Source organism: Ursus americanus, chromosome 16 (genome assembly GCF_024610735.1).
Source record: "Ursus americanus isolate L20-20 chromosome 16, mUrsAme1.1.p, whole genome shotgun sequence".
Taxonomy (NCBI): Eukaryota; Metazoa; Chordata; class Mammalia; order Carnivora; family Ursidae; genus Ursus; species Ursus americanus.
Genome location: NC_142142.1, coordinates 4,025,002 through 4,040,248, shown reverse-complemented (window position 1 = coordinate 4,040,248; position 15,247 = coordinate 4,025,002). Strand labels below are relative to the sequence as shown.

The 15,247-nt window shown below is 39.6% G+C and overlaps 1 pseudogene; it reads right to left on the bottom strand.

Moving 5' to 3' along the window:
• Positions 1-218: 218 nt before the first annotated feature.
• Positions 219-1,167, bottom strand: LOC123782740 (olfactory receptor 52N4-like; annotated as a pseudogene).
• Between the last annotated feature and the right edge of the window lie 14,080 nt (positions 1,168-15,247).

Genomic DNA, 15,247 nt, shown 5'->3' with positions numbered 1-15,247 from the left:
AACTACTTGCTTGAGATACCACAGCACTTCTGTTTCCCATCCCAATATCTGAACACTATATAGACCTCAGAAGAGACTTCCCAACTTCCAAACACTCAAGAAAACTTCATTTGCTTTCTCTTGACTGTCCCTACTAGGTAAATGACCTGGGCTGTGGGGCTCCCATCCCACAGGAGAGGACCACCGTTGCCCTGAGATCCAGCTGATAAGAACTATACTCAGGTGGGATCAACCTGCTTGCCTTAGCATTTTAAACAGCCGCTCCCGGATCTGCTTGGTCTTAACTCCATAGACAATGGGGTCTAGGGCAGGGGGAAAGAGCAAGTAGAGATTGGCAAGGATGACCTTAGCAGCAGAGGTGGATGGGCCAAAGCGCTGCATGACCACAGAAAGAAAGCCTGGTCCATAGAAGAAGAGGATGACACAGACATGAGCCGTACATGTGCTGCCTGCTTTAGCACGTGCCTCAGGTGAAGGAAAATGAATCACAGTCCTCACAATCTGCCCGTAGGAGTAAGCAATAAAGGCCACATCCCCCACACCAAGAAAGATTGCTACAGCAAAGGCATAGAGATTATCCACAATGGTGGCCCCACAGGCCAACTTTACTACTGCCATATGCTCACAGTAAGTATAGGCAATTGTGTGAGAGCCACAGTAGGGCAGCCGACTGGCCAAGCTTGGAAAGGAGATGGTCAACCCCACACCTCGCAGTGCCACCAGGCCTCCAATCTTGGCAACAACAACAGGGGTTAGAATGGTTGCATAATGTAATGGGTTACAGATGGCCACAAAACGGTCCACAGCCATGGCCACCAGCACTCCCGACTCCATAGCAGAGAATGCATGGATAAAGAACATTTGGGAAAGACAGGAGTGGGAGCCAATAGCTGTAGCACCAAACCAGAAGATGGCCAGCATCTTGGGCAGAGTGGAGAGGGAGAGAACCAGGTCAACAAAGGAGAGCATGGCAAGAAAGAAAAACATGGGCTGATGAAGGCTGCGCTCGGTCTGGATAAGAAAAAGCAGGACACAATTCCCAGTCACTGCCAGGATGAACATGAAGCAAAAGGGAAGCGAGATCCAAATGTGGGCAGCAGTCAGTCCTGGTACGCCAGCCAAGAAGAAAGTATGTGGGAAGTGATGAGAATTATTGGAAAGAATCATGGTGATCATCTCATTTAGAAGACTGAAGGGTTCTTCACTGAAAGGTTCAGTGATGTGGAGATTGAGAGTTAAGATACACCGTCCCACTAAAAGCACCATTACCATCACTCTTCCCCCATAGGTCTCAGTAAACAGTCGAAAATAATTTTCAGTTTAGTTAATCTTCTGCAAGATCTTCAAACACAGAAGAGGCAAGTCAGCTTGGTCCAGTGGGAAATGCATTGGTCAAAAAGTTCAGAGACCAGGTTCAAGAATTGAATATCCTAATATATCTATGACCTGGAGCAACGGACATAACCAGATTTAAGTAGATGCCCAGAAACTAATGCTAAATAAAAATCCTTCCTGTCATGCTCACATTCCCAAGTTCTGAATGCTGGCACTGGATTTAATCAGAACTGACCCCACACGGTCCTTTAGTCTTATATCACTAACCTTCATCTGAAACTGCCAAAAATCCTAACATCTGGAAACTCCCTTAATTTGGAGACATAACACCCCTCCAAACTTCGCTTGACTGCCAGGTTACAGAATAAATGCTCCTTGATGACTCCAAAATTGATATGGTTCTTCCTGAGGTTATTCTCCAATCATTTCACAAATGCATATCTTGTTTCTCTCCCCCATATTGCAATCCTGTATCTCCCTCTCCTTCAAGATAGTGGTGTACGGAGGTAGACACAAAGTTTGGAGTTGTGGTGACCTGTAAAAAACAGAAGCTCTTGGAAATAACTGTCATATGAAAGTCAAAGAATTCTAAATCATGCCAAATTAATGAGAACAGAAGAAAAAATGGGCAGACATTCCCTAAAATTCCATTTCTCATGTAATCACAAAAAGTGTACAAAATTTTTCAGATCTGCAGTATATCCTGTGTCCAATACCATTGTTTTGTAGGTTAGAAAACTGAGGTCTAAAAAGAAATAAATGGCCGAGGGTCACAGATCCATTTAGTGACAGAATCAGACAAGAGCTCACATCAACCAGATCACTGATTCCCGAGCTAGGAAGTCATTACCTTCTCTGTGTGTTAGCAGTGACTGCAGCAGGGCCAAGGAAGAACATCCAGGGCCAAGGGTGGCCAGTAGAGGGATCAAATAGCAGGGCAGATAAGGAACAATTTAGGGAGTACAGGTCTCCCCAACACCCCTCAATACCTCCAGTGCCACAATTCTCTCACGTGAAAGAAAAACACAAGGATACAGAGAGACCTAGGTCTAGGAGTCTAAGAGGGCTTTGGAGCATAAGATAAGTGATTCATATTCCAGGCAGAAAAGATGCAGCTGGGTTGATCTCACAATTGCAGTGACAGCAATAAGTAGTCTCTAAGCATGAGGGAAAGGAGCAGAAGTCAGCCAGGAGCATAATCCAAGAAAGAAGAAAGAGCACAGCTTAAAATGACCAAGAATGTTTTGCTTTTCTCTCCAAGAGAAACTATGTGATTGTTGCCCATACCTTCACCACAACCGCTAAGACTGTGTAACCTCAGCAGAAAGCATGAGAGCTGGGAAGATGGGAGATTAGAGTAGACCAATAGTTCTGGTGTCATGGAATAAACTCTGGACCAGGACTCGAGGTCCTGATTTGAGGTACTATTTCTGCCATATGTCAGCTCTGTGACTTGAAGGAAATCATCTAACCATTTCCAAGCCTTAGTTTCCTCACATGTGTAATGAATATACTAAAACCCATCTCACAGGATCATTGTGAGAATCCAATGAGATATATGTGAAAATCCTTTGTCAAGAGCTGAAAATAGTAATATTATTTTCTGAATTATAAAAAATGCATTCAGAGGAATCTGCTTAAGAGCAGCAGAAACTTCAGAGATTCAGAAACAATGCATTTCATTTGACAAGGGATAATATATTCATCCCTTATGGGTGGCTCTTAAGTAGTAGTAACCCAAAGGCACATAGTCAAAACTACCGTATCCTCTCCGATATTGCTCCCCTCTTCCTTCCTAACCACATGCTGTGCCCCTCAGCACCCCCAGGGAATACTGCTGTGTGTGGTGGTGGTGGGGGAGGAGGGGTTGAATGGTGTTAAGAAATGTGGCTCTGACCGTCTGAGCATCGGCTTTGCATTATCCTCAAAGCTGCCCATCCTTGTGGAACATGATGGTATCTTCAGAACAGTTTAAGAAATAATTACCTCTAATGTCCCTCAGGACCCAGCAAATGTCCTTCATTATAACCTTATGCCTCAAGGAAAAGTCTGACCCAGTAAGCTCAGCTTCTTTATTTCCATCAGGGAAGAAGGTTAAGGGAGGTAAGGGGTCCTGGAACCAGAAGAATCCAGGACACAGGTTGAGATGTCTCCAAAAATGCTTCCCTACAACCCACCCTGTGGGCTTCAAAGAGGAGCAGACTTACAAATAGCTTACTATTGAGCCAGGACTAGAAAGATGTTTGCCTGCTTGGGAGGAAGTAATTCTCACACACCTGATCCCTCCCTTGCCTGCGTCCATATAACACAAAAGGTCCAAATAGACTTTTGATGATGTACATATCATCAATATTGGTGGTATTTCCAGTTTTTCCCAGTGATATCAAGACCATGCATTTCCACCCCAGATAGTCTATCGGATTATCCAGATCTGGGAAGGTTGGTGAAAAGTTAATTTGTGGATGAAGCCTGTATGTATCTCTCTTCCTTGGGCCTACCCTTGGCCTTTACTCACCAAAGAGCTGCACTGTTTAACCTACAGAAGGATGAGAAGTTAAGCTACCTTTCAAGTTCCGAGAACAGGGTGTTTAATGGGTACCTTTTCAGGCATTGCCTGTAGGGATCCAAAATGAAGCTCCCACCACCCAGACACCAATTAGTACTTCTGCCTCTTTTACAGACAAAGGTTTAACAAGGTCTCTTGTTCTTACTGGGACCCCAGGGAACAGCCCCAGCAGGGAATATTTTGAATAGCATACTCCAGGGTGCCATGTCAAGAGAGGGCCAAGGCCTTGCATCCAGAAACAAGGTAAAGCTTCCTGCTGTGGGGAGTGGGACTACCTGATTTGATGACCCAAGCAAGATCTGATCTAGGGTGAGTGAGAAAGAAGGCAGGGATGTTGGGAGGGCCAACACCAGGACCAACATACAACATTACCCAAGTGACTCCCCCCCCCAATGACATAGGTGGAACCATGAAAGGAAGAATGGATTAATAAGTAGAAGACTTTATGAGTAAAGATAACCTGCCCAGGGAATAAGAGTGAAGATAATGTAAAATGCCTGAACTCAGAATGGTAGGTACAAGGGTAGGCCAAGTCTTGTAGGTACTACCATTCATAAATTATCTCACCTTAAGTGAAATTACCTAGAACTCTGTCCCATCTTAACCAATCTCTCTACAGTTGATTCTCATCTCAGCCCTGAAAATGGTGCCAGGTTAATCTATGGGAGGACATTCAAGACTATGAAGGATCTGGACTGAGAAGGATTCAATGGATTAAGAGGGATTCAAAAAATTGTGTGTACAGCTTACACAAGAGAACACTTGTGATGACATGCATGGTTTTCCATAGATTCTTCAAGTCCAGGAGGGTAGTCCCCACAGGGGAAAATTTTTTTGTTTTATAAAGCCAAAGGAAAAAAAATGAGAACAAACTTGTGCAAATTTATAGTTCAGGACTCAGATAAACCTGTGTCTTCAGAATGACACTCTCCTATCAGAAAGACAAAGGACAAGACAGGCTATATGGGAAAAGACAGGCACAAGGTTTATTGGTAAGGGTCAGTACCCAAATCAGGTCATCCATTCTGAGAGCCATGCTCTAAGAGTACAAAACCAGTTCCAGAGGAAAGAAGAAGACATAGCAGGTGTTGTTTCAGGTAGAGCCAAGATTAGAAACCCTAATATGAAACACTCCATTTCCTGACAGAAAAATCAAGCTGGATAACAGTAAGCTTAGAGTGGAAGATGTTATGATGTCTCTGAAACTGCAGAGAGAGGTATTATGAAGCAGAAAATACCAGCCCAGAACCCCAGTGGAGAAGGAAGGAGTAGGCAGAACAAGTAGCAAGAGCAACACAAAGTCCAGCCTAAGAGGCACTGGTAACAGACATAGGAACTCAGGCCCAGAAAATAACATCTCTATGATGTTAGAACTAGAACTAGAACTCTAGATTAGTGTGACTATGGACTGCTTGACTGAAACTCTGAAACTTCACCTAAAGTCAGAAATTGTGTGAAATACTGAGAGACTGGAATTGGCTAAAGCTCCAAAAACAGTCAAGAGGACTGGGATCAACAATTTGCATCAAAAAATATATTTTCTGAATTCTCCCTTAAGGTTGTGGAAAGAAATTCAGAGATTTTAAACACGGTCAAGTGGAAGATATACATCAAACTAAGGCAAGCACCACCAAAGGCAAAGCAGAGGCATACACAAGGATTTGTGGCCACACCATGGAGAGATGGAAACACCTTGGAGAGAGAGCATCTAATTATACCTGTGGGGATCAGGGAAGGCTTCACAAATAAGGCAACATTAACGAGGAAAGTTGAAGAGTGGAATAGAATATTCCAGAATGACTCACTAGCCTTAAAAGGGACTCCAAACTCATAAAGTATGGAATTTTGGATAAACAGCTAAGAGATCAATATTGAGGGAACAGTGCAGAGGGATGAGGTTTGAGAGGAAGGTTGGACCCAGACTGTGGCAAGTCTTGATTGCTCTTCCCCACAGTCCTACATGTTAATAAGAGGGCAGTGGCACAGATTGATTCATGTTTTAATAGATTTCTTTCACAGTGTTCTGAGCATAAGAAGATGATGTGATACTAGAGTGGGTGAAAATCTGGAAGAAAGCAATGGCAATGGGGTAAAATTGAGGAAATTGGACCAAGTCTTTACTAGCAAATTCTATCAAACTTTTAAGAAAGAAATAATAACAATCCTTACAATAGAAACAACAGAGCAAACTTCTAGAAAACGAGGGAAGAGGGAACACTTCACAACCCATTTTATGACGTCAGTATTAACCTGATGACAAAATCATATAGACAGTACAAGATAGGAAAATCCAAACCCAAATCCCTCATGAACAGAGATATAAAAATCCTTAACAAATGATTAGCAAATATGACCCAACAACATATAAAAAGAATATTATATCATGAGTAGGTTGGGCTTTCCCAAGAATGCAAGATAAATTATAATTCAAAATAAATTAATTCTCATCACGTTAACAAAATAATGAAAAGCATACATATCCACCCTATTGGGGACAAAAGTAAAATCATTAGACAAAAACCAACATTCATTCATGATAATAACAGAAAAAATACTCAGCATACTGGAAATAATAGAAAACTTCCCAAACATGATAAAAAGTATCAGTATAAACTTTTAACATCAAACATAATAGTAAAATGTTGAGGGCTTTCTCCCTAAAATAAGGATTATCAAGGATATCCACTCTTACCACTTCTTTTCACCCTTGTATTGGAGGCCCTAACCACTGAAATAAGACCAAAGTTAAAATCTTATGGATTGGAAAGAAAGATATAAAATGGTTATCACTTGCAGACAACATGACTATGTAGGAAAGCCTAAGATCTGCACTAAGTAAATTTAGCAGGGTCACAAGACACAAAGTCAATATAAAATTGATTTTCTGCATTTCTGCTTACTAGCTATGAAAAAACTGGAAAATTAAATTCATAAAGTTATAATGTATGAAGGTATCAAAATATATCAAATACTCAGGGATAAATTTGATAAAATATTTCTGAGACACTAAAACACTACTGAGAGAAATGAGAGAAGATCTAACTTAAAGGAAAGAAATGTTATATCCATGTATTTGCATCCTTGATAACTACTCTGGCTCTGGGAAGAGTGGGCAGAACATACGTTCCAAAAATGAGGCGGGGGTGAGGAGCCTCTGATTACCTGGTTCAAGCTTCCAGGTCAACCAGCAGTCATGTCCTCTCAATGACCTCCAACAATCTTAGACCTAATGTAAAAGCTAAAACTATAAATTTTCTAGAAAAAATAAATAGGATAAAATCTTTGCAACATTATGTTAGGCAAAGATTGCTTCAATAGGACACAAAAAGCATGAGCTATAAAATTAAAATTGATAAATTTGAGTTTGCCAAAATTTAAAATCTGCTACCTGGAAGACACTCTTAAGAAATGAAAAGGCAGGGTGCCTAGAGGTGCAGTCAGTTGGGTGGCTCACTCTTGGTTTTGGCTCAGGGTCATGAGATCAAGCAGCTCCGAGTCTGCTTCAGATTCTCTCTCCCTCTCCCTCTGCCCCTCTAACTTGTGCTTTCTCTCTCTCTCTCTCTCTCTCTCTCTTAAATAAACAAATCTTTAAAAAAAAGAAAGAAATGAAAAGGCAAGCCACAGACTGAAAATATTTGCATTGCATATATCTGGGAAAGGATTTGAATCCAGATTGAATCAAAGGAATTGAATCCAAATACAAATATTTGAACAGACACTTCTCAAAGGAAGATTTATTAATGGCCAACAACTCAAAAGCATGTAGAATGATGTTCGATGCCATTAGTTATCAAAGAAATGCTAATTAAAACCATAATGACCTACAATGATAGACATAATAGAATAGCTAAAATTAAAAACAAGTGCTGAAGAGGATGCAGAACAGCTGGAACTCACATATTGCCACTGAGAATGGAGAATGCTACAATCACTTTGAAAAGCAATTTGGCAAAGGTATTTTAATAAAATTAAGTGTATACTTACTACAGAACCCAGCAACTCTATGCCTAAATATTTATCAAAAAGAAATGAAAGTTTTTCATTGAAAAATAATCTACATTATTGATCACTTCCTTTATGTTCAGTCCTTTTTTATGCGCTATTTAAGAAATTGTTGTCAACCCCAAAGTCATGAATATATTCTTCTATACTGTTATCTATAGACTTTACTGTTTTTCACCTTTCACATTCAGCCTCAAAAATGACTTTCGAGTATATGCCAGGGATGAAGATCCATTTTTCCATATGGACAGCCTATTGAGTTAGCACCTTTCACTAAAAAGACTGTCCATTCCCCCACTGCTCTGTAGTTTTGCCTTTGTCATAAATCACATTTTTACATATGTGTAGGTTTATCTTTTAACTCTCCCTTCTTTTTCATTAATCTCTGTTTATTCTTTTGCCAATAGCATGCCACGTTAATTATTGTAGCCTTATAATATATCTTGCTTATGTAGCATAAACTTGTCAATCTTCTTCCTCTTCACATACTTTCCTTAATAAGTAAATGAAGAAGGACCAGTTTGTAAGATTAGATTAAGTGCCATAACAGAATATCCATGGAAATCCTTGTCTCTGGCTTTCCAGTGTCATACATATCAATCCACCAGCATCATAAGAACCCCTCATATTGTTGTGTTATTTTTAAAAAATGTTATTCTTAGATTCATTAATTTCAATAAACAAAAGTACAGTAACTCCCAAGAGGAACCAATCTATATTGACAAATCTTTTTGCCTTGCAACTAAGAACAACTGACTACTACATCAGAGTCCAAAAGGAACAACGGAGAAGCTGGCTACCATGAGTGAGTTTTCTCATTACTATGCATACATGACTTCAATACATTTTATTAAGTAGACCTCTTCTTCAATGTCAGAGGAATCACTAACCAATAGCACCATCCTATTATTGTAGGATAGGTGACATAGAAATAATTATCGGTTAGAAAGGAGCTAAGTGATCTCTGGCCAAGCAAGGATTCAGTGTCTGGCTTAAAATTTGTAATCCCTTGATGCCATTTAAATGTGTCCAAAGCTGGATGTTGCTTGAAGGAGACATGATAACACTAAGTGGATTCAAAGAAAAAATATTTTTATCTAGATCAGTGACCCTCTGAAATTTTGTTCAGTATATGGTGAAGAAGGTACAATCCCCATAAGGTAGTCCAATTAATACAGAACGTACTAAAGTAGCCAAACAACAACAGACTTTAGATAAAGTTCAGAATTGTCCATTTGATCCATGTAGACTTAGGTCTTCAAAAATTGCCTCTGGGGAAGCCTGGGTGGCTCAGTTGGTTAGGCGTCTGCCTTCAGCTCAGGTCATGAACCCAGGGTCCTGGGATTGAGTCCCACTTCAGGCTTCTTGTTCAGTGGGGAGCCTGCTTCTCCCTCTGCCTGCAGCTCCCTCTGCTTGTGCTCTTTTTCTCTCTCTTAAATAAATAAAATAATAACTCTTTAAAAAAATTGCCTCTAGACTGACTGGACCAACAGTCAGACAAGTGTCATCAGGGATGCCTGCATGGTTCAGTTGGTTAAGCACCTACCTTTGGCTCAGGTCATGATCCCAGGGTCCTGGGATTGAGTCCTGCATCAGGCTCTTTGCTCAGCAGGGAGTCCAAATTAATATATAAATACACCTCCAAAAAAGTTTTGAAACCAAAAGTTTTTGGTTGATATCCACTGGCAAAACCTCAGTAGCGGATATCACCCAAGAAAATGATACAGACTGAGAAGAGATAGGTTGAGGAAAGAACAAGGGGCAGTAAAAGCATTAAACACAGGACACAAAAAGAAAATCCAGGACATTGAAAATACGCAGCACTGAAATTGAATTAATAAGAGGTGATTAAAGTAGTAGGATTTGATATTGATATATTTGCTATAGATTAATATATACAATGGAGTATGGAGAGTATGGTGTTATAGTAGCAGAGAGAAAAAAGATTCAATATAACATTTGTTGGATATCTATTATCAGCCAGCTACCCTGAGAGATATGAGGAATAAAATAATGGATAAAATAGGCACAGGCCCTGCTCTCACAGAGTGTAAAGTAATGGAGAGAAGAGACACATATGGCAATTATAATGCTATCCAAAGATTGATAAAAGGGGAAGTTTTTGGCATTACAGTAGTACACAGGAATGATATCTAAAAAAGACTTGGGGGGGGCGCCTAGGTGGCTCAGTCATTAAGCACCTGCCTTCGCCTCAGGGCGTGATCCTGGTGTTCTGGGATCGAGCCCCACGTCAGGCTCCTCTGCTGGGAGCCTGCTTCTTCCTCTCCCACTCCTCCTGCTTGTGTTCCCTCTCTCACTGGCTGTCTCTCTCTCTGTGTGTCAAATGAATAAATAAAATCTTTAAAATAAATGAATAAATAAATAAATAAGTAAATAAGTAAATAAATAAATAAATAAAAATAAATAAATAAATAAATAAAAAAGACTTGGAAAATTAGGGAAGGTTTCTTAGAAGAAGTGATACCTAGGTGAGAAGCAAAAAACTAGTAGAAGTCACACACATGAACATAAAAAAATATTCACGAAGAAAGAAAAAAATCTCTGACTGCTAAAGGTGAGAGTTAAACAATGTATTTGAGAAACCAGGTTCAAGAAAGAGAAATACTAAAAACTTCCCATTTGATCAAATAGTATGAGGTGTGGTAGGTACACAGGTGGACTGCACAGATCCCTCTTCATGGAAGGACTTTCTGTCAGCTAGTAGGGGAGCAGACATCCTCTGGCTGTTACTCTCAGGGACTCCCTTGGCTATAGAAAGCCCAAGGTCACAACCACCCTTAAGATGCGCCCATGCAGTGACAGTGTGAGGTGGGGATATGACAGCTGGGCCATTTTGGTCTTCTGTGGATTAAATTGTGGTGGGCACTGTTCTCTCCCCTGAGGTAGTTAGCTGCAGCTTTGTCATGCATGCATTGCAGTTTTATTTAACGTATAGATTCAGAACATTCCATCCTAAAACAGCAGAATACATTCTTCTCAAGTGTACATGGAACATTCTCCAAATAGATCCCATGTAGGCCACAAAACAAACCTCAACAAATTCAAGAAGACTGAAATCATACCATGCATATTTTCTGACCACAATGCTATGAAACTAGAAATTAACCACAAGAAAATATCTGGACAAGAAGGTTAAATAACATGCTACTAAACAATGAATGAGTCAACCAGGAAATTAAAGAAGAAATTAAAAAGTACACAGAAAGAAATGAAAATGAAAACACAATGATCCAAAACCTCTGGGATGCAGCCTTCCTGGAAACCTATAAACTACCAAGACTGAAACAGGAAGAAATTGATTTTTTAAACAGGCCAATTAATTATGAAAAGATTGAAACAGTGATTAAAAACCTTCCAAAAAACAAAACTCCAGGGCCTGATGGATTCCCCAGGGAATTCTACCAAACGTTCAAAGAAGAAATAATACCTATTCTCCTAAAGCTATTTCAAAGAATAGAAACAGAAGGAAAGCTACCAAACTCATTCTATGAGGCCAATGTTACCTTGATCCCCAAACCAGGCAAAGACCCCATCAAAAAGGAGAATTACAGACCGATATCCCTGAAGAATATGGATGCCAAAATTCTCAACAAGATCCTAGCTAATAGGATCCAACACTACATTAAAAGGATTATCCATCATGACCAAGTGGGATTCATCCCTGGGGTGCAAGGGTGGTTCAACATTCGCAAATCTATCAGTGTGATAGATTATACCAACAAGAAAAAAGCCAAGAATCATATGATCCTCTCAATAGATGCAGAAAAAGCATTTGACAAAATACAGCATCCTTTCCTGATTAAAACCCTTCAGAGTGTAGGGATAGAGGGTACATTCCTCAATCTCGTAAAAACCATCTATGAAAAGCCTACAGCAAATATCATTCTCAATGGGGAAAAGCTGAAAGCCTTTCCCTTAAGATCAGGAACTCAACAAGGATGCCCACTCTCGCCATTATTATTCAACATAGTACTAGAAGTCCTTGCAACAGCAATCAGACAACAAAAAGGGATAAAATGTACCCAAATCGGCAAAGAAGTCAAACTGTCTCTCTTCGCAGATGACATGATACTCTACATGGAAAACCCAAAAGAATCCACCCCCAAACTACTAGAACTTATAGAGCAATTCAGGAATGTGGAGGGATACAAAATCAGTGCTCAGAAATCAGTTGCATTTCTATACACGAACAATGAGACTGAAGAAAGAGAAATTAGGGAATCCATTCCATTTACAATAGCACCAAAAATCATATGTTATCTTGTAATTAATTTAACCAGAGACGTAAAGGATCTACATTCTAGAAACTACAAATCACTCTTGAAAGACATTGAAGAAGACACCAAAAGATGGAAAAATATTCCATGCTCATGGCTCAGAAGAATTAAACATAGTTAAAATGTCCATGTTACCCAGAGCAATCTACACTTTCAATGCTATCCCGATCAAAATACCAATGACATTTTTCAAAGAACTGGAACAAACAGCCCTTAAATTTGTGTGGAACCAGAAAAGGCCATGAATCGCCAAGGAAGTGTTCAAAAGGAAAAACAAAGCTGGGGGCATCACAATGTCGGATTTCAAGTTGTACTACAAAGCTGTGATCACAAAGACAGCATGGTACTGGCACAAAAACAGACACATAGACCAATGGAACAGAATAGAGAACTCAGAAATGGACCCTCGGCTCTTTGGGCAACTAATCTTTGATAAAGCAGGAAAAAACATCCAGTGGAAAAAAGACAGTCTCTTCAATAAATGGTGCTGAGAAAATTGGACACCTAGATGCAAAAGAATGAAGCTTGACCACTCTCTCACACCATACCCAAAGATAAACTCCAAATGGATGAAAGACCTCTATGTGAGACAGGAATCCATCAGAATCCTAGAGGAGAGCATAGGCAGTAACCTCTAAGACATCAGCCACAGCAACCTTTTTCATGACACATGTCCAAAGGCAAGAGAAACAAAAGATAAAATGAACTTGTGGGACTTCATCAAGATAAGAAGCTTCTGCACAGCCAAGGAAACAGTCAAAAAAACTAAGAGGCAGCCCACGGAATGGGAGAAGATATTTGCAAATGACGCTACAGATAAAAGACTGGTATCTAAGATCTACAAAGAACTTCTCAAACTCAATACACACACAAAAAAAATAAACAAATCATAAAATGGGCAGAAGATATGAATAGACACTTTTCCAATGAAGACATACAAATGGCTAACAGACACATGAAAAAATGTTCAAAATCATTAGCCATCAGGGAAATTCAAATCAAAACCACACTAAGATACCACCTTACACCAGTTAGAATGGCAAAAATTGACAGGGCAAGAAACAACAATTGTTGGGGAGGATGTGGAGAAAGGGGATCCCTCTTACATTGTTGGTGGGAATGCAAGTTGGTACAGCCACTCTGGAAAACAGTGTGGAGGTCCCTTAAAAAGTTAAAAATTGAGCTACCCTATGACCCAGCCATTGCAATACTGTAAAGATACAGACGTAGTGAAGAGAAGGGCCATATGCACCCGAGTGTTCATAGCAGCATTGTCCATAATAGCTAAATTGTGGAAGGAGCCAAGATGCCCTTCAACAGATGACTGGATTAAGAAGTTGTGGTCCATATATACAATGGAATATTGCTCAGCTATCAAAAAGAACGATTTCTCAACATTTGCTGCAACACGGATGGCACTGGAGGAGATAATGCTAAGTGAAATAAGTCAAGCAGAGAAAGACATTTATCATATGGTTTCTCTCATCTATGGAACATAAGAACTAGGAAGATTGGTAGGAGAAGAAAGGGATAAAGAAAGGGGGGGTAAATCAGAAGGGGGAATGAAGCATGAGAGACTATGGACTCTGAGAAACAAACTGAGGGCTTCAGAGGGGAGAGGGGTGGGGGAATGGGATAGGCTGGTGATGGGTAGTAAGGAGGGCACGTATTGCATGGTGCACTGGGTGTTATACGCAACTAATGAATCATGGAACTTTACATCAAAAACCAGGGATGTACTGTACGGTGACTAACATAATATAATAAAAAAATATTATAATAAAAACAAAGAAGTCATCAAATATTTTTAATTTGTCCAGAGGAAATCTAATTGATTCCTATTTTAAAAAGGGACAAGTAGAGATGTATATAGCCTAAGTAATACATTTTATTTGTGTAGATCTTTAAGTAATAAAGAGAAATAATTGAGTGTTTCAAGGATAATAAAAAATTTTTAGTAAAAAAAAAAAAAAAACCTCTGGGATGCAGCAACAGTGGTTCTAAGAGGGAATTCAAGCCTACTTCAAGAAAAAAGAAAAATCTCAAAAAAACAACCTAAGCTTTCACCAAAAGGAACTAGAAAAATAACAAACAAAGCCTAAACCAGCTAAAGGAAGGAAATAATAAAGGCTAGAAGAGAAATAAATGATACAGAGGGGTGCCTGAGTGGCTCAGTCAGTTGAGCAGTTGGCTCTTGGTTTCAGCTCAGGTCATGGTCTCAGGGTCCTGGGATCAAGAGCCCTGCATTGGGCTCTGTGCTCAGCAGGGAATCTGCTTCAGGATTCTCTCTCTCTCTTTCTCTCTCTCTCTCTCTCTCTCCCACCTCTCGTTCTTGCTCTGCCCCTCTCCCTGCTTGCTCTGTCACTCTCTCTCTAAAATAAGCAAGTAAATCTTTTTTTTTTAAGAAATTATAGGGATGCATGGGTGGTTCAGTTGGTTAAGTGTCTGCCTTTGCCTCAGGTCGTGATCCCAGGGTTCTGGGATCAAGTCCCTCGTTGGGTTCCTTGCTCAGTGAGGACCCTGCTTCTCCCTCTGCCTGCCACTCCCCCAATAGTGCTCTCTCTCTCTCTGAAAAATAAATAAATAAAATCCTTATTAAAAAAATGATATAGAAACATACATAAATAAATAAATAAATAAATAAATAAATAAATAAATAAATAAATAAAACATAACAGATCAATGAAACCAAAGATAATTCTCTGGGGGAAAAAAATCAATACAATTGATAAACCTTTAACCAGACTTTCCAAGAAAAAAAGTTAAAGGTCTAAAATATATAAAATCACAAATGAGAAAGGAGAAATAATAACCAACCCCACAGAAATACAAACAATTATAAAAGAATATTATGAAAAACTATATGCCAGCATATTGGACAACCTAGAAGAAATGGATAAATTCCTAGAAATATATAACCTACCAAAACTGAAACAGGAAGAAACAGAAAATTTGAGCAGACTGATAACCAGTAAAGAAATGGAGTCAGTAATCAAAAAACTCCCAACAAACAAAAGGCCAGGTCCAGACGGCTTCACAGGGGAAT